Genomic DNA, 22,290 nt, shown 5'->3' on the forward strand with positions numbered 1-22,290 from the left:
AGGTATTTCAGTGTGTGTGTGTGTGTGTGTGTGTGTGTGTGTGTGTGTGTGTGTGTTTGTAAGACAGTGAGAGAAAATTTGAAAGCGACTGGCAGGACATGACGTGACAGGAGTACCACACTCACATTTGCCCTTCTTACTGTGTGTGTGTGTGTGTGTGTGTGAGAGAGAGAGAGAGGGAGAGAGAGAGAGAGCGGGAGTATGTGAGCATAAATTCCACTTCACAAATCATGCCAAATAATTTGAATATGTTTGTTGATGGCGTGTGTTGGCACTCACCTAAAACCTTTAATTCAATCCAACAAATTTAACAGAGGGAACAAAAAAACAATTTGTGCAAATTGACATTTTGTGATAGGACAGAAAGACGTATTAACATCAGATCATTTCCTTTTTCTGTGAACATGAATTAATCAAACTTTTGAATTAACTTGGATTTGAGATGCAAGGAAATGACATTTTACCTGTGAACAGGAATAGAGACATTGCAGTTTGGCTTAGTTGCAATTTTTAAAAAGATTTTAGTTTTTTTTTTTATCATTTTAATATTTTTATAGTAGTTGTGATAATTATAAATCCTTGTGGTATATAAATGTTGATATTAGTTTAGATTATTTGATACATAAAATATACTAATACATCCTAAGGATTGGACTGTATTGGATTGGCATTTATTTATTTGTTTGTTTGTTTGTTTGTTTGTACCACAACAATGTGGAATTCTCATATCTGTTTGTTTTGAAGGTGTTGATTAATTTTCATTAGGTATGGTGGATGCTCTAAAAAAAAAAAACGTGTAATTGTTGACATGTTGAAGTTACTTCTACTGATATGTTGATATGTTGAAGTTACACTACTTCTCCTAAGCTCTACATGAAAATTATTTGCTTTAAGAAGAAAAAAAAATCTATTAACACTACTTTTTAAACCATAAGCCTTCATAAAATGTCTTTAAGACAATAAAAATAGGAATCATGAATCAAATATGAGTCAATTTATTGGCCATGACATAGTTTAAAGATTTTCAAGAAGATTGAAAACTTATATAAAACTTTTATTTAAATTATAGCTAGTTCATCCCAATAGCTTTTGCAGACATTAAAAAAAGCTTTTTTCATTTTAATGTCACCAGCTCTCTGCATTTCATGTCATTGGTGTTAACTAGTTTAAAAACTGGTATTTTGAAATCACAAAATGTAGTGGATAAGTGGTTCAAGGGTCAAAGTTCAGAGGAATGAACAGCCATGTCAGCCAGCACCAGGTGAGTTTCCCATCACACTCTACGCATTATTCATTTACTTTTAAAACTATGGATATTCTTGTGGATATTTGAGATGGTTCAGTGGAGTTACATCTTTCAGTCTTCCTGTAAAATAATTTTTACCAGAAAAAAGGATTTAATTGAATAACATATTCATGCTGGTGTGATTGATGATATGTGCTTTGTGATGCTGTTGATGCCATCTTGGAAATACGTCTTTACTGGAAATGCGTTGCTGGTGTTACTGGTGTTACTGGTGTTACTGCCTGTGTCTATCACACCAGCGACACTTAATAACTTAAAGCAAAGGCACCACATTAAAGATGAAGTATATTGGTTATTTGTTCAAAAAGAATTTCATTACCAGCAATTTCCAAATGGAGCATGTAAACATAATACAAAATTTGAATATTTTGCTGTTCAGAAAGTCACCCTATTTTGACAATGACACATATATTCAGTTTAGTGTGTCCAAGCTTTTGACTGCTAGTGTTTACATACAGGATATGATAGTAGCTAAGAATGCTGAAAATTTTGGTGAAACCTATTTAAAACAAAAAAAACATGCACTCACCATAACAAATAAATTGGTGATTTTTGTATGTTAATGAAGATCCATCTTGGTCAGTGCATCTGTTCTCCCTTCTTGCCTCTATTTTTTAAAAGGTCCATAGTTTCACGCTTAGAGCCTAAAAATAATCAGCTTGGCATACGAGCCCTTCCATAAATGAAGGCATAAATTACAGTTGGTGAATTTAATGTATGACCTTCCAACTCCTCAACCGGTCTTTGACAGGTTAGAAATCTAGAGTCTAGTTTAAGCAAGAGGAAGCGCATGCCCCTGTTCTCATTCAAATACAGTACGTGGATCTCTTCTCTCTTCCACTGTCAGACTATCCTTGGCCTACCTAAATGAGGCTCGGAAAAGTGTGATAAATGAACTCGCGCTGCTCGGCAGGAACAAGTTGTGACTGGCATGAGCCAAAGGCGGGAGGATAGTAATGGTGTAGAAACTTCTTTGGAAGGTCGCAGAGAAACCCTGGCGCTTAGAAACCCATCTCTTCTCTTGTCAAATCGCATTTAACTGGCGTAAAAAATTGCATCAAAATCATCGGACTCTAAATATAGAGTCCCACTTTCTCTCGGACCTCGGCTTTCCGATATTCCCTCCGTTTGGTCGACAGCTCGCTAGCGTGGCGTGATTGATGGCCGACGCCACGCCTTCAAGGCCACCTGGCAAACATGCGCCGTCTGTATTCATCCATGTCAATCCACTCCTGTGCACTCTTCCCTTCAGTCCAGACCTGGCATCAATTCGGCCTCAAGGACACGAGAATATCGCCGGGGGCTCAGGACGTTCCTGCCCCACCACAGCTGCACAATAACCCAAACCCGAAGTGACAAATTGACTCTGAGGGTGTAATGAGTCAACTGTGGCCTGACTGGAGTCAAGGAAACTCTATGAGTTCCAGCAATAACATTAGCATGTACTTCACTTCCGAAGGCACAGTGAATGATGGCAAGTATAAATAAGACTCTTAACCCAAGCCTACTGATCTTTATGTTGGTATCTTTTGTAAAAAATGTTGTGAAAGCTCTGAAACAATGATTATTAGTGTTCTTTGTTTAATGCCGTATCACTGCAGTGGTGCCAACACTACAGTGTAGCCGTAAATCACATATTTCTGCTTTTCGGCTAAAGCAGCAGTCAGACTACACACTACTAAACTTCATCCAGTGGAAAAGCCAGTTACACGAAGGGGAAAGGACACAGGGGGTGAAAAATGCATTCACTTCTGGTAATGCTTACTTGCACTACTGAAATTTATGTAGGGAAACTTTGACCTTTGAATTCATGAACCTTGGACTTGTGAACCAATAGAAAACAAGAGGCAGGGATTGTTGCCTCATTGGTCAGTATATAATGGATGACCTGCTTATAACTAGCAGTCACACCAGACCTTTGCCTCTGTGTTTTCTTTTCTTTTTTTTAAAAAAAAAAAGCTGTCTTGTTCAACAGCATATGCTAGAGTTTTTGCAGTAAAATTCTGTTTTCTGTTTTCCCCCCTCTCTGCCTGCTACTATTTTCTTCTCAGCAATATTGTCACTTCTGGCAGTAAGAAGTCCCTTTATCCATCATTGCCACAACTTCAGCACTGAAAATAACACTGTCTAATCTTTGGTGCAGGAATGATATATACACCATGTTTTGTCTGAGTAAAACACTCTGTAGACCTAGCATTAAAACATTAAAGACCTGGAGAAAGCACAATGTGCTTCCTCTAATTTTCTCCACCACGGTGTCTTTGACATATGAAATACCATATTGTAGTGACATTTAACTTATTTATAGCGTCTTAATCATAAATTGCTTATTTAACATTTTGAATTGTCATAGTTTATGCAGTTCTTTTTTTTTTTGCACAGTAGTGTTTTTGTTTTTACTCACGTACATTGTCTACAACTTTAATGGTGTGTTTTTTCATTCATGAACTCATCAGCTCTCAAAATCCAGCATTTACTTTTTTGTCAAATTGATCCCATCCCTCACAATGTCCTTGAGATTTGACATTTACGTTTCGTCATCTTGCCAGAAGCTTTTAAATCTAAATTTCCTAGCTATTATGAGAGCTGACCATGATAAACTTGCTAGTGCGCTCCCTTTAGCCCAGAAGTTATCTATCTTCTACAGCAAAAAAAAATTACTTTACAGTGGGAATTGGCCTAATGGATTTCATGAAACATTTTCTTAGAAACATGGTTTAAAAGAGTCCACTCCTTGATTTAATTAAAGATTCTGGATACATCCAGTGTGTTGTTAATCAAATTTTTGTGTTAAATACTTCTATCTAGATAAACTTAAATATTATATTGTGCTTTCCTGTTTCCCTGCAGACAACCTGACATCAAAGAGCAGAAAAAAGACATCTAGAATCACTCCATGTACGATCATCTCTTAAATTATATGGACTAGGGTTGCTTTGATACTGTTTTTTCAGACCGAGTATGAATAATGATAATGACACCGATATGAGTAACTTACTGAGTATTAATCATTCAGGGATGTCACAGAACATTTTATTTGGCTCTGTTTATGTTTCCTGAGTTTCAGTAGTGGTCATGAAAAGCACACATATGTGTATTCATGTTCAGGTTACTAGACTCTCTGTTTATAACATTAGCTAATTAATTTTAAATGAAATGCATGAAGTAGCATTTGGGTCAAGTATGGTTGCAGAGGAGAAGCGTTTTTTTGTTTTCTTTTTTTTTTTCAGAAAAGTGCTTGTGTACAGATGAAAGTAAAGTATGTTTTATTGTTTTCATTGCATCACAATCCCTCATTGTGGCTGATCTTCAAGAACAATATACTGGGAAAGTGCTGTTATTTTCACTCACCTAGCGATGTCTGTAGACATTTTTTCCCACCCAGCTAGCGTGTGCTGCTAACAACAACTTGAGCTGAGTTTTATATTTAAGATCATTTACTTCTATTATAGGAAGGTACCACAATACAGTATTTTTGCAGAGAGCAGAGTTTGCAGTCTGCACTAGAGTACAATAGCACTGTTAAATTCAATTCAGTTAAATTTTGTTTGTATAGCATGTTTAATAACAGAATAGGAAAAAACTCCCTGAGAAGACATGAGGGAGAAAAGATGAGAGGAACCAGACTCAAAAGGGAACCCGGATAATTACTCTTCTACAATTATATACTATAAAGTGAAACAGTGAGTCTGTTGAAAGGATGTTAGTGAGGAGCGTCAGGGTCTTTATGATTACAGCAGTAGTTTTTTGATACACATCTAAATGATCCAAGTAGGATTATCCATTCAAGAATAAAGAGACAGAAAAAGAGAGAGAGAGAGAGGATTATTAGGTGTTCGATAAGTGTTAATATGTGCTGCAGGTTTATACCTAAATTGCTTACTTGATCTTAATTACTATTTTTGGAGAAAATGTCCCCAAGACTATTAAAGCCAAACAACTCCCTTCTCCCACACTGATGCAGTTTTTAGAACTTAATTCAATCATTCCTTGGAGATTTTGAACAATAAAATACTGGATTTACTTCATCCACTTGGGAGCCCACTTTTGTTAATTATGAGTGAATAAAAGCAGCACTGTAATAAAGACTCTGCCCCTTAGAGAGATGCGTCATTGCAAATCAATACAAAGCTCTTCTGACTGATCACCTTTATTCTATGTTGAAACACGGTCTCTTCCCTGGTGACTCCGCATGAGGGTTCACTGAATAGTTTGATGTGGATGATATTTTGGTAAATCATATGCTATAACTTTCACAGTCACCAAATCTCAACCCAGCTGAACACCTACGGGAGAATTTGGAGCATTGTGTTAGACATCGCTCTCCACTACCATCATCAAAACACTAATATCTTTTGGAAGAACCGTGTTCATCATGCCAGTACACTTCTAGAGACGTGTTGTATAAATGACGAGCGTTGAGGATGTTCTGGCAGCTCGTTGTGTCTTTAACACCATACTAACACACTATGTTTGGTTTAACTTGTCTGTGCCTCCAATTTTTAATCCATGACATTAATTATAGAGAGATATCACTCTCTATTATCATCTTTCTTCCTTAGTGTTTTCTTCAGCTAGGTTTCTTTCCTTTCTATTGTTGGATGATATATATATATATTTTTTTAGTTCTCTGTTTCAAATACTCTGAGTTTGTATGTTTGTTCTGCTTGTACCTGTTAGATGTTAGATGTAGTGTTAGACAGTCTCTCATCCTTCCTGCCTCATTCTATTTGTTTTGTAAAACACAGCAGTAATTAAATTCAGCACAGATCACAGACACGGGGGGCTTGCGAGGCACGATACAGTCAGACGAGTCACTTTATGAGTGGTTTGTTGACTGTTAACTTTGTACTGAAGTTGTGCTTGAGAAAACAGGATTTTTTTTTTTTTTCTCAAAAATCTCATCTTCATCCCTGAATAATTTAAAGTGTGAGGAAGCAAAAATTAACATTTGAGTCACAGGGGGTCTTTTCCTCCCCGACACAACTGCTGGGAGGTATTCAATTCACCCTCAATGAATAAACAACCATTTTCTCACTGAAGGAACACATCCAAACTACAGACTTTGTTAATACTTACTGTGCCCTCACATCATAAATTTGACTATACAATAAGCTTGCATTTTTGAAGCACCTGAATGAAAAAAAAAAATCCCCACAAACTAAATGTTATGCATCAGAAACTGTGTCTAATTTTCCTTCTGTTTGTCTGATTAAATTGCCCACTTTTACAGAGATGAAATACGTGTTAATTAGGTTTCAAATTCACCAGGCTCAGTGTTTATATCTGTCTGAGGCGGATTTGGAAAGATTAGGTACCCTTAACAAATACATTTAATGGGCCAATGCATGGATCTGATTTAGAATAAACAATAATAAATCTGGTCTAATTGTATAGTAAATTAATAAATTAATTTGATTAAAATAAATTAATACATTTGGGTTTCAAGTGCTTATAATTGTGTAAGGAATAAAACACTTGGTGGTCTGCTGTTATAGGAAAATAATCAATGACATGAGGCAGAGTTACAGCAATTTTCCAACACTAACAAATTTTTACTTATTAAAGAATGACACACCATTCTTCTTGTCCATTTATAGTTACACATAAAGCTATAGGACATTTGTGAAACAAGTTGGTTCCTGTTATCGCTTATAGCAGTTATGTATGAGTTGTTCCCTCACCAGTGTAAAAAAAAAAAAAAAATAAATAAATAAATATATAAATAAATAAAAACGCAGAGAATCCGCAAAGCTCAAACTTCCTGTAGGGCTGTAGCACTCAAGTCTGGCCTCAAGACATTTTCTCTATTGACTTGGACTTTTCTCTGACTTATTGCCATTTGTACTTGGACTTGTCTCAGTCTTGGGTATGGGTCTGGCTAAATATGGTCATGGTCTAAAACAAGAGTTAAAAGAATGTAAAAATAATGTCATGTTGTCTCTGATTTTGCATGCACAAAGTTTTACAAGAAGTAAAATCTTCTTCTAGAAAACAGGCTAATCATCGGTGCAATGCATGAATGAAGCCAACTAGTTGAAATAAGGCTTGGCCTCGAAAAGGATTTGGTGGTTTTCACTCTCGAGGTGAAGATGACATGAAGAAGTGTATTATGGGTAAGGACGTGGTGTGGCGTGATGAATGATCACAGAGGAGTCTCGCCCCTTGCCTGTCTGAAAGCACTGATAGATTGACACTGGGACAGAGATAAGGGCAAGAGACGTCCTGTGTGTGCTGTCCCTTTTGTGGAACTTTCATTTTCCATGTCATTAGGGGTGAAATGAGCTCCCAGTTACACACACACACACGCACACACACACACACACTCCGGTGCCCAGAGGTAGACATGGGATTATAGATTTATGTGACTTCTAAATTCCTATTTTTAACCACTTACAATCATAGTGCAGCAAAGTAATCATCTGTGACATATTACCTTGCCGTGAGTGATACTTAGTCATACTTAAAAATGGACAAAATGATTTCTTGGGTAATAACACTCCAAGCATGAAACAGAAAGGTATAACCACCACTTTTGCGAGCACAGATTTGAAAGCATTACTTACTTGCAGGTGGTGCTACAACATTACTGATAGACAGTTATTATTTAGTGTATACGTTGGGCAAACAGAAGCAGTAGGTAGTTCAGGTCCACACCAGGAACACACGCTGCTAACAAATGTTGTCATTCTCAGACTGGTGCAACGGTATGATTGTGTGTGCTGTCAGTGATGTAGGTGGTGGGCAATAAATGTCACTTTGTCGCCAGTAAAGTGCCCGCTCCCTACAGAATACGCCATCATCGCTCTCACACCAGTCCCACCACCTGATCCGTCAGCATCATTCCGCCGGTTATTACTGTGACAGCATCATTGTGCTTAGTTGACTTTTCTCTGATTGAATTGCTCATTTTGGTCTCTAAGGGAGGTGTAATGTATTGATGGTTTTCCAAGGTTATTCTTGGGTGCTCGTAGAATGTAATTCAATACTGTTTGTTATATGAAAGCGTGTGTGTTATGTGGAGTGAGGTGCTTTGCTTCAATGATAACTAGATAAAAGTTGATTTGACAAAATTCCTTAAAGACCTTATTATGTTTTCTCTTAGTTTTTGTGTTTTGAGCCAAATGCTTTGGATGCAGGTTTTTGTTTAAATATTTAAAAAATTACATCCAAACTATAAGAACCTGAATTTTCACTAGCTTATCTAGTGGCTATGAAAAAAAAGATTAAATTTCCATCAATATTGAGAGCTGTCCTCCAGAAATTTTAAATAAATTTTAGAAAAATGACCAGAAACCTCTTTACTTAAACCTCACTTACTTGGGTCTGATTGCACATTTTGGGAAGGCATAAATAACTGGAAATGCTTTTGACTTTTTCTCATGCCTGTCTCATCCTAACACCTTCATTATTAATTCAATATGCAACTAAAATTATTAATTTTAGTTGTATAGTGATTTTAACAATAGAAATTGTCACAAAGCAGCTTTATCAGGAACAGGATGTAGATTTACAGTAGATCTCTAATGACCAAGTCAGAATCGTACTTGATATGGGATAGTGAGATTAGAAATCATTACAGTATACAGGTATAGAAAAAAGTATGTTGAAAGGATGTTTAATATGATCATGTTGTGAATCCTCTTTATAGCAGCAGTTCTTGGGTACAAATCTACAGTATCCAGGTGAGATTATATACTACAGTACAAGTATTCAGTGTATCCATGTGGGACCATCCACAGCTGAGGAAAGTGACTGTAATAGATGTAGTTTAGAGATGACTTTAATTGTTTTAAAATTTTGAGCATTGATCAATAACAAATTAACTCATCCATAGCTAACTCCATCTTAGCCTTTGTGAGATTGAATGTTCATAGCTTGGCCACTTTTGCCATTGGCATGCATGTGGCTAATGTGCCTGAACACCCATATTTGGCCCAAATTACTTTGCACTCTGTGAGCAGCTGCCCTTAAAGTTTAATCAACAGATTTTACATTCTTCACTCAGTACAGAGAAAAACCACCTACCAGTTCACCATTTGGTTTACACAACGGCAAATGGCAAATAGTCATTAAAGTTTGATGGTGCAGTGTAGTATTTTGACAGTTCTAATTCTCTTGTGGAAGAAGATTGATTTTTTTTTTTTGTTTAATTCCTGGAATCCTATGGAGGATCCTTTCCAATGAGGCTTCCACATTCTGTTTAGTCCTTTGTGGTATTTCTTCTTCCAAATTCCAACTGTGTTTCTAGACTTGAGCAAAAGTCTGTCATAAATCATCCACGTATTGGCAATTTGTCAATGCCTGGGTGATTTTTTTTTTTGTGTACATGATACATGCCATGTTTCTAGTCATAGTAGCTCATTAATTATGCAGAAGGAAAACAAGTTTTATTCACACTGGTTATTACTCAGAGGTTTATGAGACAGCCTCCTTGGCAAACCATCAATAGGCAATAGCTAAAGTGCAATAGCTTGGATGATACTATATCTCCCAATCCCATGTGTCATTGGCTGGTTTTTCCATTTGGCATACATCTGGACATCCCAAAACACCTTAGCTCTGTTGTTTTTCTCTACTCTCTCTTGTTCCACTGATTTGGACATGGAATTGTCATACCCGTAATCCTTGTGGTTGTTTTCATTCATTCATTCATTCATTTATTCATTCATTCATTTTCCTGGACAAGATTCCAGTGGATCTGGAGCCTGTTCTAGGGCCACTGGGTGTGAGGTGGGAAAACACCCTGGATGGGGCTTGAGTCCATTACAGGGCACCACACTTGTTAACTCATAGGAGCATTTTTAGAGCCAATCCACCTACCAGAATGTTTCTGAGTGGTGGAAAGCACCAGAGAACCAGAGAGGACCCCTCATGGACATGGGGTAAAACAGGCAAAACAAGCTCAGGATTGACCCAGGGACCCTGGAGTTGTGAGGCAGCAACATTACACGGCACTTGCTCCTCTAGGCAATCCCTACAACTGGGTTAGGCCTCTATATTCTGTTCCTGCATACATGTTGCAGTCTGGTACTTCTTGGTTGTTCTCTGTGCTATACTTCACTTATGCCTTCTCCAGGAATTGGTCAGAACCACTGGTAGGTCAGACATTCTACTATCTGCTGATGGGATGTTCCATGGAGAGACCTGTCCTGCCATGACACTTCTGCCACCTCCATGTATTCCATGTACATGATCTCTTACCAGATCATCCATTAATTGAAGATACTTCATATCTCATTCGGCTCCTCACCCCTCTTTTTGACCAGTGCACAGTCTACACATGTTTGATTTCAGGTGACCTCAGGGTTGCCGGCATTGCACTTTTTATACCAAATTCTGCCAGGATTGGAACAAGGTTATGGTTGGAAAAAGCAAGTCTGCAAGTTGTGTTTCCTTGGGGCTAGTTTAAAAATAGTTAAAGATCTTATTTTAAAGTGAATACTCAAAATTAATTCTCATCAAACATCGGCTATGGCTAACAAAGGAAAATGTAACATCACGTCATGAGAACAGGAGTGAGTGAGAATGCTAGTGATCATTCATTCTGTGTGTTTCCTCTGATGTACTGCCAGAATGGCAGGTGAATGGCAGGTAAATGGCCGAAATATTGAAGAAAATATTGCAAAGATTGGAAGAGGAGGGGGAAAAAAAGGATTATAGCACGGGTAATAGCTGGCAATGGTGTTGCTAATCAGAAATGTGTGTGCACCACAGTGACCTTCTCTCACATGCAAAGAAAGAAACAAGAAAAATGTGGCTCCTTTTTCCAATGCCCAAACATTTTGAGCTAGTTTCTGGTCTTTTTGTGCGGTTTTAGATATTTTTTTCCTGAGACCTTGGAAGTGCTCCATTGTGAGATTTCAGGTCTTGGTATCAGCAGTTTCCTTTCCCTCTCTTCACTATTCAGTCTTATCCCATCACAGCAGTCATTATAAATTCAAGTGGCTTCTAGAGAAGCTAGGACTTGGCTGCAGCGTTTTGTGAGTCTCGGCAACACATAGAGTTAAGATCATCACCGGCCTAACACAAGGAGCTATTTATGTTCAGGGGTAAGAATTTCTGACAGGTTGACAAGAGTGCTAGAAAATATGCAAATGAGTGCACCAGAAGCTGTGATTCTCAGCCAATTAAATCATGTGTGCGTTTTGCTTGTAATTGCAGTTATTGCTGAGGGTGATCAGGAGGTGGGTTTAAAATAAACTCAGTTGCATAAAACGTAAGCACAAAAACCTCTTGCTATCTCTAACCTTACTTTCACCTTTCACCTACTGACCTCTGCTGACCATCATTTGAACTTCCTGGGGTCATGAAGACTGAGTGAAGTATCAAATAAACAAACACACCAATGTATACTTACACATAAAAATGCATATCTTAGCATAATCCCTTGGGGAAAAGCCTAGTCTAACTTCCCTTCAGCCATATACTGAATGACAGGCTGGAAATAATGATGTGTAAAGCGTGGGAGAGACAAACAAGGCTGAAACACTCCCTCTCGCGCGCACACAATTTGCATACAGCCAAGTACCTGTCACTGTCTGAGGACATGCTTATTATATTGCAACTTTTTTCCCCACCGTCCTTCTTTTTTAAACTTTATGCATGTGTAGAAGTTTGGATATCTTCAGAACAGATGTCACCTTCAAAGCTTTATCACTAGAGAAGGAGCTTGTCTCACTTTCTCTTCCATGCCAGATCACATGCGATAGCACAACATCTGCACCATCCTTCCTCTGCTCTACAATCTTCTGGCGTTGAGGTGCTGTCATCGCATTTGTCTTTTTATATTTTGCATAATGATCTTGATCCAGTGAACGTTTTTAAAGAAGCACGCCCTCTTTAGGTTATCTCTGGAAAATTCACTTTTGAATTGCTTTCTGACTTGTTTTTGTGTTTGTTGAGGGCCGTGGCTGCTAGGAAGACGTCAAAGATTAGATTTAAACTGATTGATCAAATGGTTGGCCATTACACTTAGTTACACACAACTGTCAACCTATTTGTGAGTTAATAGAACATGAGCCAATGAATGTAAAGTCACAGAGCCTGAAATAAATTTGGAAATGTTATCGGTGTGTGGGTTTGAAATTGTAACCTTCGACTGGTCAGTTAGGTCCTAACTGTTTTAAGGCTTTGGGATACTGTTCAGAAGGTCATGAGTTCAAATCCCAGCACCACTAAGCTGCCGCTGTTGCCATTGAGCAAGGTCCTTAATCTTCAACTGCTCAGTTGTATCCTGTCTTAACCAAATGAGGTAAATGTACATAAGTGGATAAAAAAACCCACTGATAACTATAAACCCACACTAATTGTGTCAGTAAAAATAATGAACTCCAAACTACAGTGGGCCAAAGAAGACTCAAAATGTTGTCACTGCTGGCCATTGAGTTGGACCTTGTTTAAGACCTTGTTTGTTGGTGAATGAGTTTGCAAGGAGAAAAACAAAAAGAAGCTAAGGTAAGACTGACTTCTGAGTCTATGTCTGAGACTTCTAAAATACTCACAATGGATTTAATGTAATTTTTTTGTGCATGTATAGGGTTGCAAGGCAGGGCGGTGAGGGCTCGCTGCATTGGTTAATGAGTGGGAAGATGGGAAGTGGAGGGAGTGAATAGGTTCCTGCCCAGGCCTAGGACTGGCATCCCTGCATTGACTTAATTGATTTATTGAATTAATTGATGGTTTGACCAGGTAGTAGAACTAACTAGAATTATGGCATATAACTCCCAATCTTACATTCTGCTCTATTTACCATTTATTAGTCTTGCTTGGCCAGATGTGATCAAGAACAACCTTCTCTAGGCTTAAGAGTGGTAACAAACCCAGTTTCCAATTTCTCTAGCCAATTCAATGCCTCACAGCATTGTCAACTTGGACAGTTTGAATAAAGGCATACTATTGGTTTTTTGAAACACTGTCTCCAGACTTGTATTCTTGTTAGAGATCACATCTGGCCACACAAGACTAACCAATTAAAGCTGCTGGATGTGACGTTTAGGAATTTCACCATCTTTGGTATAAAAAAAAATGGTATTGCAAGATACTTACGGACACACATTTGTAATTTGAGTTGAGCTGCATCAGTTCAAGGCTGTGTCGCAAACTGCATACCACACACAAAATAGTATGCCCAAATAGTACTGACTTCACTGGTGTACTAACATACTATTTAATATAGTAATGTGGATAGTTCTATCTGCCCTGAATATTGGTAGGGGGTGAAAAAGCAAATTCCTTAACAAAAGCTTGTTATTTACAGTAACTACAGAGAAAATGTTACCCGGGTAGCTCGTGCACAAAGCCAAAACGTGAGGTAGTTGGCCAGTGTAAGGTAATTAACTAGCTAAAATCTAACTCCAACCTCTTGTTGGGGAAAGAGTTACTCCACTCATTTAGGGCTGTTGTGTTTGTTTACTCGCTCCCTGTAGCTCTAAGATTGATGATGGCAAGCGAAGTAGCTAACATTCGCTAACCAAAATACAAGGTAAAGAGCAACCTGTCACACCTGGTCGATTCTGGTGTGTGTTTTTATTACTTGATCTCCATATATTTTGTCATCTGGGTCATTTGTATTCTCTGACCCAAGCTTTAGACACAGATTTCCTTGCTGCCATCACTGCTGTGTAAATACAGACTTCCTTCTGAGGTTGGAGGATGATGGCATATGGCATATTTGAGATGTATGCCTTCGAAATCTCATACTAAATTGAACCCTACAGGTCAGACTGTGGAATTAATATTACAGGATTTCAGGGTGACACACAGCTCAGGAAGACTATGTTTTAATTGTTCTCCTCTTACTTAAGATATCGTTTTTAAGCAAAAATGTTACGAACTGCAGGTTTATATTTGATTATCCCTAATTGCTAAAAAAAAAATCTGCTGCTTGCTGTAGTGATTTGAGCTTCTCCTTGACAAGAAACACCAAAAATACTGGAAATCATGAATGAATTGTAGCAGGGACCAGCAGCGTTACGAAGCTGGCATTACACTAATTGGCCCCTAATGGCTTTTACCAGTTTTTAGCACTGGGAAAAGTTAAAGACTCCTTTTAGGCAGAGATTTATTGCTTTTCTACAGGGATACTGCTGTTCTTTTGTACTGCTATGTCTATCACTGTGTTCCCAGTGAAAATAGGCCAATTTTTCAGCCAATCTCTTTGTCCAGAGAGAGACTAGTAAAAGAAAAGCATGTTTGCTTCAGGCAAGACATTCATTATGGTGCTAGGGGAGGACACAACATGGTGATACAAACAGAAAAGATTACATATTGAGTCACGGATTAATTTTTCACTGGGGGAAAGGACATAATCAATTATAATATATAAGATAAAAGACCTGGCACACTTTCTGAATTCATTTAGACATTCCCTTCTGAGTAATTTGAAGAAGAAACTTTTCTTTTTCCCCACTGATTTCTAGACTACATGAGGAATATATGCTGATTAGTCTGTATCTTTTTAATGTTGTTATACAGTATATTGATTACAAAGATGTGATTTGTTGTGTGTTCCCTTATTAAAAATGAGTTTCATTTTCCATATGATCCCTTCAGTTGTCTTGTTTCAGGCTTAACGCATTTGCTCTTATCACAGCGGTTCCTTGTTTTTTTTTTTTTTTTTCCTTATTGATAGATGGCTTGATAAAACTACTGGAAAGTAGTTCTGCAAGAACATTTACTTTCACAGTAGTGACTTTGGACAAGAGGTAAATCTATTTCTATGCAACCCATTTCAGAACTCGCACACATGAAATGTTATTTTATTCTTCTTTATTTCATTCCTGCCAAGTCAATTTCACTTCTAAGCGATGGTTGTGAGAGAGCCCGTGAGCCGAGCCAGATCATCAGATGAAAAATGAGGTGTTGTGATGACCAATCCTCCATTCAGGTTCTGCTTTCTCTTTTTCGAGATCTGCAGACCAAAATCCATTTCTCTATCACTGTCAGAGATGATACTCATCGGACAGGTTAATCAGTACTTCATCTTGGAGAATATCAAGAGACCATCGATTGAGAGATATCATATATTCCTGAAATGCAGTTATCTCCTCTGGATCAGTCAATATTTAAACCCAGGTCTGGGATAACTACTACACTGAGCAAGCTATACATTGCTGACCTGCTTTAAAAGTGTAGTTAGCTAAGCGACAAGCCACATTAAAGCTATACTTCAGTGCAATGTATCTCATTAAACTCTAAACTCTCAGGCAAAAGTAGCATGAATTATATTGAAGTTGCCTTTATTAATGATATCACCTCTTCTGGTAATTGCAAATGATAATCCGTGAAAGGTTTGCTCTGAAAAGCATGTGAAAAGCTCTGAAAAGCATGCATCACAATGTTCAGAAGTGAAAAACCAATGAATAAATGTGCATATACAAAATGCAAAGACAACATTCTGAAGGTTGTGGCCAGAAAAGTGTACAAAATATACCAGACACATTTGTGTCTAAATAAGTATCACTCCAAGAACATTGTGCAATAAACCATTATTACAGCAGAACTGTCACAAATTTTCCCCACATTTCCCATAGCAATGAATGCCATGGGCTTGTGTTTTGGTCCTAGACCCTTGCTAGTTGTTAGGTTTTCAAGAGTGGATATACTCTTGATAACTCAGTGAGCCTGAGTAACTCTCTAAGAATATGGAAGCAACACATTATTACTGCACAACTGTCACCTCTCGGTTCATGATGTGGTTTCCATAGTGATGAGCACCATGTGATATATATTTTTTTATGACATGGCATATGATCAACCACAGACCTTTTCCTTTAGCCCTTAGCAAACATGCAACAGGATCTTGTTTACACATTGCTATCTGCTTCAAACAAGTCTTGTCCATGAACATTTTTAGGTTTAGTGTAGGGATGTAACCGAATACGAATATATTTGATGAACAGATAATGAACAGATGTGTTCTGAAAATGTGTTCTGATATGAATACAGATATGATTACAAGGCACACTAATCTTTTTTTCCATTTAAAAATTTTGATGTTACAAGAGTGGGAGGCTTTTAGTTTAATGTGGGGAGGCAGTCAGATATGAAGCTTGCAGGACAAAGAAATACTACATTCATTAATGGAAACCTGAACAATGTATTTACAGCATTCATTCTTTCATTCATCCTTAGTAACTGCCTGGTCAGGGTCATGATAGCTTACATTGCACTACTAGATTGTTTATCATTTGGGAAAAAGACCTAAACTAAATTCGTTAAAAAATATTATGGGAAGGTGCAAGAATAAATACCTGTGTGAGTGGGATAAAAAAAATGTCCTGCACACATCTGTATTTAAAAAAATCTAAATAAAACCAACAAACAAACAAAAACTCTTTCTGGCTTAGGTCACACCCACTTAGGCTTTAAATCCATTTGTGATTCTCAAAAGTTTTTTATCCTGTTGGAAACCAGCACACAGAAGTGTGGAGAGCCAATTAGATTGCACCCTTTGAAATTCTGAAGGTTGTGGCCAGAAAAGTATACAAAACATAGGGTGAGACTATCTACAAGCCAATATGGTTGGTGCCTCACCCTCTTCAGTGTTACATTCCACTTCTCAGCAGGTATTGATAGCTAATGAACACTCCAGTCATTTGAGTGTGTTAAAAACGTTTCATTCAATTTACATCAGGTTGGCAATAAAGTCAATTAGCTGTGCTAAATCTGATTATTACCATATTATTCATGTCAAACCACTGGCAGTATGTAAATGTTCTGCAGTCTGTAATAAGTGTGCAAGAGCAATAGCACAATGGTACTGCCAATCATTATACCAATCTGTCAACTTCTAAGAACCAAATTCCCAGAAAATTAACAAATATATGGCTTTGACAGTAGAGTTAAATATTTATAATAGGCAGAAAGTGTTTAAGTGAACTCATCTCAGGTTCACGATTGTGGAGTTGGGAGATCTGTTTAAGTTTTGTAGGTATTGTAGAAAGAAATTACAAGGTGTCCCAAAAGTCTCCATACCTAGGGGACTATGTATGCCAGCACCATGTCAGTTGTGCCTTCATCAGTGGATGTTCATGGATGTATACTTGTCAGCTGGTCAGCAACATTTCCAGTCTTTTTGTATTTGTTAATAAGTTTGGCAACAGTGTCGTGTGTGATGTGCCTGCGATATTTCCTGTTATAGTCCATCACAACCTTGTGACAGCTTCCTGATCCAGCCATGAAAATGTTTTCAATACATTCTTCTTTTCTCAAAAGCATTCTTAAAGGCTATCTGAAAAAAATATATAACAAACTAAATATGATTATATTATATTTGGAAGACATTTTGCTAAAAAGTGTTAATTCCCCCTATGTATGGAGACTTTTAGGACACCCCGTGTGTGTGTGTATATATATGTGTGTATACACCAATCAGCCATAACATTATGACCACCTGCCTAATATTGTGTTGGTCCCCCTTTTGCTGCCAAAACAGCCCTGACCCGTCGAGGCATGGACTCCACTAGATCCCTGAAGGTGTGCTGTGGTATCTGGCACAAAGAAGGTAGCAGCAGATCCTTTAAGTCCCGTAGGTTGCGAGGTGGGCTCTACATGGATCGGACTTGATGGCCAGCACACCCCACAGATGTTCGATTGGATTGAGATCTGGGGAATTTGGATGCCAAGTCAACACCTTGAACTCTTTGTCATGTTCCTCGAACAATTTTTACAGTGTAGCAGGGTGCATTATCCTGCCGAAAGAGGTCACTTCCATTAGGAAATACCGTTGCCATGAAGGGATGTACCTGGTCTGCAACAATGTTTATGTAGGAGGTATGTGTCAAAATAGCATCCACATGAATGCCAGGACCCAAAACTTCCCAGCAGAACATTGCCCAGAGCATCACACTGCCTCCGCCAGCTTGCGTTCTTCCCATAGTGCATGCTGGTGCCATCTCTTCCCCAGGTAAACGATGCACATGCACCCAGCCTTCCACATGATGTAAAAGAAAATGTGATTTATTGGACCAGGCCACCTTCTTCCATTGCTCATTGGTCCAGTTCTGATGCTCACCTGTCCATTGTAGGCACTTTTGGCAGTGGACAGAGTTAGGCATGGGCACTCTGACAGGTCTGTGGCTACACAGCCCCATATGCAGCAAGCTGCAATGCACTGTGTGTTCTGACACCTTACTATCATAGCCAGCTTTAACTTTTCAGCAATTTGTGCTACAGTAGCTCTTCTGTGGGATCAGACCAGATGGGCTCGAATTCACTCTCCACGCGCGTCAGTGAGCCTTGGGCGCCCATGACCCTGTCGCTAGTTCACCGGTTGTCCTTCCCTGGAACACTTTTGGTAGGTTCTAACCACTGCATCCCGGGACACCCCACAAGACCTGCAGTTTTAAAGATGCTCTGATCCAGTCATCTAGCTGTCACAATTTGGCCGTTGTCAATGTCTCTCTAATCCTTACGCTTGCCCATTTTTCCTGTTTCCAACACTTCAACTTCGAGAACCGACTGGTCACTTGCTGCCTGATATATCTCAACCCTTGACAGGTGCTATGTCAGTGGTCATAATGTTATGGCTATATATATATATATATATATATATATATATATATATATATATATATATATATATATATATATATATATATATATCCTTTGGCCGTTGTTATTATTGCTGATAGTTTTACGTTTTGGATTTAGATAAAGATTGAACTGTCTGCCACATGGATCCTAACTCTGTGTCCCAGTAGTGCAGGAGACACTAGTGTGGTGGTGCATTTTGCATTCATAACTTTACTGAAGACTTTCTTACATTCATAACTTTACTGAAGACTTTCTTACATTCAGATGAAATCCAAACAAATCCCTCTTGCGTAGCTACAAATTTTTATTGAGATCGGTTTGGGACTGCTGTTCTTTTGCTCTGTGGGACCCAACACTAGCATTCCATAATTATATTACCTTGTTTATTATGTTAATTATGTTGATATTTTAAAAAATAAATTCATACAGAAGTTTATATATAATACATAAATGAATAAAGTAAGAAAGTCATTACAAAATCAGTTAGGCAACCAAATTCACTAGACAATTCATTCCCAAAACATTGTGACTCTAAAAACATCCCCATTTCAGAAGTGAGAGCGAACCAATTATTCAGTATGACACATGCTTATGAGCGCCTCTCGCAGTCTTTATTGATATGTCTTCAGGGTACAATTTTCCTTCGACCTATGAAGTTATTGCGTGCCGCAGAAGACAGGTTGATGCTTTTTTTTTTGTTTTATTTTAGTTTAACACATTCACTGGTGTCAAATTCCCTGGCTTCAAAGCTTGTTAAAGTTAAAATGACACTTCTGGAACAACTAGAGGACATCAATATTGGATGAAATGCCCACAGGGAGGGAAAAGAAAGCAAGAGAGAGAGAGAGAAAGACAGAGAGAGGCGAAACGCCTCTTGAGTTGTGCGTTTTAGAAAGGGAAAAGTTGCGTGACTGTGTCAAACTAGCCAGTTTTTGGGCCATTCGGAAACTTTTTCTATCATCTTTTTTCTTTCAGCATCAAAGGAAGTTGTGGATGAGTTCATATTTTCTGCCTAAGTTTTGTGATGGTGTAAGTTATGCAGCATGTTGTCAGTGAATGAAAAGCCCATGCTTTGACACAGCACAGGAGTGTTATCATGAAGAGTCAGCAAGTATCGTGTTACTGAATTCTTTTTGTAGTAGATCCTATAATTACAGGGCCTAACCCATAGGTCTTTGGCTTTGCTTAAGGCATGTTTACTAAGAGAAGTGCTAATTACTGCTGTTTTAGCAGCCATTTGTGATGTTTGGGTGGCCCATTTAGCAGGTGATGTAGTAAAAATGTGCATGCAAATGAAAACAGGCACAGATTGCCTAATTAAGATATAGTTGGTGCAATATAAATTCCTGCTTTGCGCCTGTCTTTCTGTCAGAAAACAACCAGGGGGCTTTGTGTTGTTTTTGCCATTTTGTATTCAGGTTTTTAAAGGCAAACTTGCACACCAAATGACTTGCATATTAATATTTATTCTTATCAAAAATGTGTTAAAAGATGTTTTTTGTGGTTAAACTTCTTTCACTGACATGTTGGTCTGTTTTCATTTTGACAGTTTCCCGCTGTTAGCAGTGCCAATGGGAATTCATCTCTACCCAAAGAGAGTGATGCAGCAGCACTTTCATCCTTTAGTCTGTCCAGCTCTCTCACGATCTCATCTGTACACTTCTCACTCAAACAGTTCAGCCTCCAAAGCTTCAATATTTATGCTAATACCGCTGCCAATGCCTTCATACGCATCCTCGTACTCATCATCTTGTAGATCGCTACCTAGCTGAGCCGAGTCTCTGCCGTAACGTAACACAATTGCAATGTAGAGCTATAATGCATTCTGGACCTCTGAGTCCAGTGTTTGCCCTCTCCCCATTGGATTTCTTATTAATATAATGTTGACTGTCACTGGAAAATGGTGAGCGAGAAAAGATCTTGTTATGTTTGAGATTGTTGACAATTTTTGCTCCTGTCAAACGTTACTGTAACTGCGCTAGCATTAACACCCCGAGACATCAGTGCAGCTCACAGCTGTTAACTTCTCATAGAAATCACAAAAATACACCATTCAACGAATTAGCATGAGAATCACTAAACACATCACATATATTACAACATAAACACATTTAATGTGTTTCAGGGTGCATTTGTTTCCTTTAAATGTCTTCATTCTCAGCCAGTGGGGTTAAGTGAATAAAAACTGAATTAAAAGTCAATGTTTATTGTCATTAAATGCGTCCTGGTCATTAGAGAACTGTACTGTATGTGTTTCCTAAGTGGGCACAGAAGTGATTTGAGAACAGCACTGAAAAGAACCAGAGGCCAGAAAGTGAAAGTAGCACAAAGAAAGAACTGTACAACTTCATTTGCTTCATTTTTTTCCCTCTTCAATCCATTTATATCAAGCAAATGCTTACAAAATTTCTTCTTTGGTTATTATTTTTTTTTTAAAAATAGCATATTGTCTATTTGCGCTTAGATGAAAATGGCCACACAATGAAGCTATTTGTGCCATTAAGCACCAAAAAAAAAAAAAAAAAGTGTGCATGTGTAACAAAATTGCCAGGACCTTATTTATTAGCTAATTGGCTGAACATGCTGTGCTAATGTTGCAAGCTAGCTCAGCTCCAGAAGTAGCACTTGTGTGGTAAATCATGACAGTTGCTTTCTAATAGCAGAAGAGGATTTGCAATGGTGCAAAATGTTAATAAATCTGCTCCATTATGTGGTGAAGTGAACTGAAAAATGATTTTTAAAGCCATCCTAGAGTTATTTCATTCTGGCTGATCCTGACTATGTCAAATTCATGTTTTTCAGTAGTTTTCTCAGTACATCTAAAAGGAAAAATGATTCAAGGTTGCATGTTAGCTTGCAAAATACTTTTTTGCAGTTTTGGTCTAATCACTACCTTGAACCCTGTGTGTTAAGCTAGCTAGCTAGTTCACTTGGTTAATGTTAGAGTTTTTATTATGATATATTTTCACAGGTTTGCCTGCTGTTAAATAAACCACTGACAATCTAATGATACAAGTTTACCTAGAAATCTGCTACCTAACAAAGTTAATATTTATGATGAACAAATTCCTGGGGTTTTCCAAGGCTGTATTTTAACAGAGTTGGCCACTGTTAAATAAATCTCTGGAAATATAACAGTTAAGACTCAGATAGTAAAATTTCCCTCACATGTGCTAATTTACTAGCAGTTAGTTATTAGTTATGGTGGACATGTGGCCGGCAGTGTTGCCAGTTATCAGCAAAATTCCCTTCTCAGTCTGAAAAACAGGACCTGAAACTAGCCCAAAAACTTTGGGCATTGGAAAAAGGAGACGTGTTTGTTGTCTTTTTGTCATTCTTTGCATGTAATACGCCTTTTTGTCATCGCTAAATGTGGACAATATGTGCTCCATAATCCCCCGCACTCACATAAACTTACAACAGAAACAGTTCTGTATATCATAGAT

General features: G+C 38.0%; 1 long non-coding RNA gene across 1 annotated transcript; it reads left to right on the forward strand.

Moving 5' to 3' along the window:
* The first annotated feature begins 1,205 nt into the window (after positions 1 to 1,205).
* LOC117596173 (uncharacterized) lies at positions 1,206 to 21,062 on the forward strand. The gene is made up of 2 exons (XR_004577349.2): positions 1,206 to 1,261; positions 20,394 to 21,062. It is a non-coding gene; the product is annotated as an uncharacterized LOC117596173 (long non-coding RNA).
* The last annotated feature ends 1,228 nt before the right edge of the window (positions 21,063 to 22,290 follow it).

This window comes from Pangasianodon hypophthalmus, chromosome 26, assembly GCF_027358585.1.
Source record: "Pangasianodon hypophthalmus isolate fPanHyp1 chromosome 26, fPanHyp1.pri, whole genome shotgun sequence".
NCBI lineage: Eukaryota > Metazoa > Chordata > Actinopteri > Siluriformes > Pangasiidae > Pangasianodon > Pangasianodon hypophthalmus.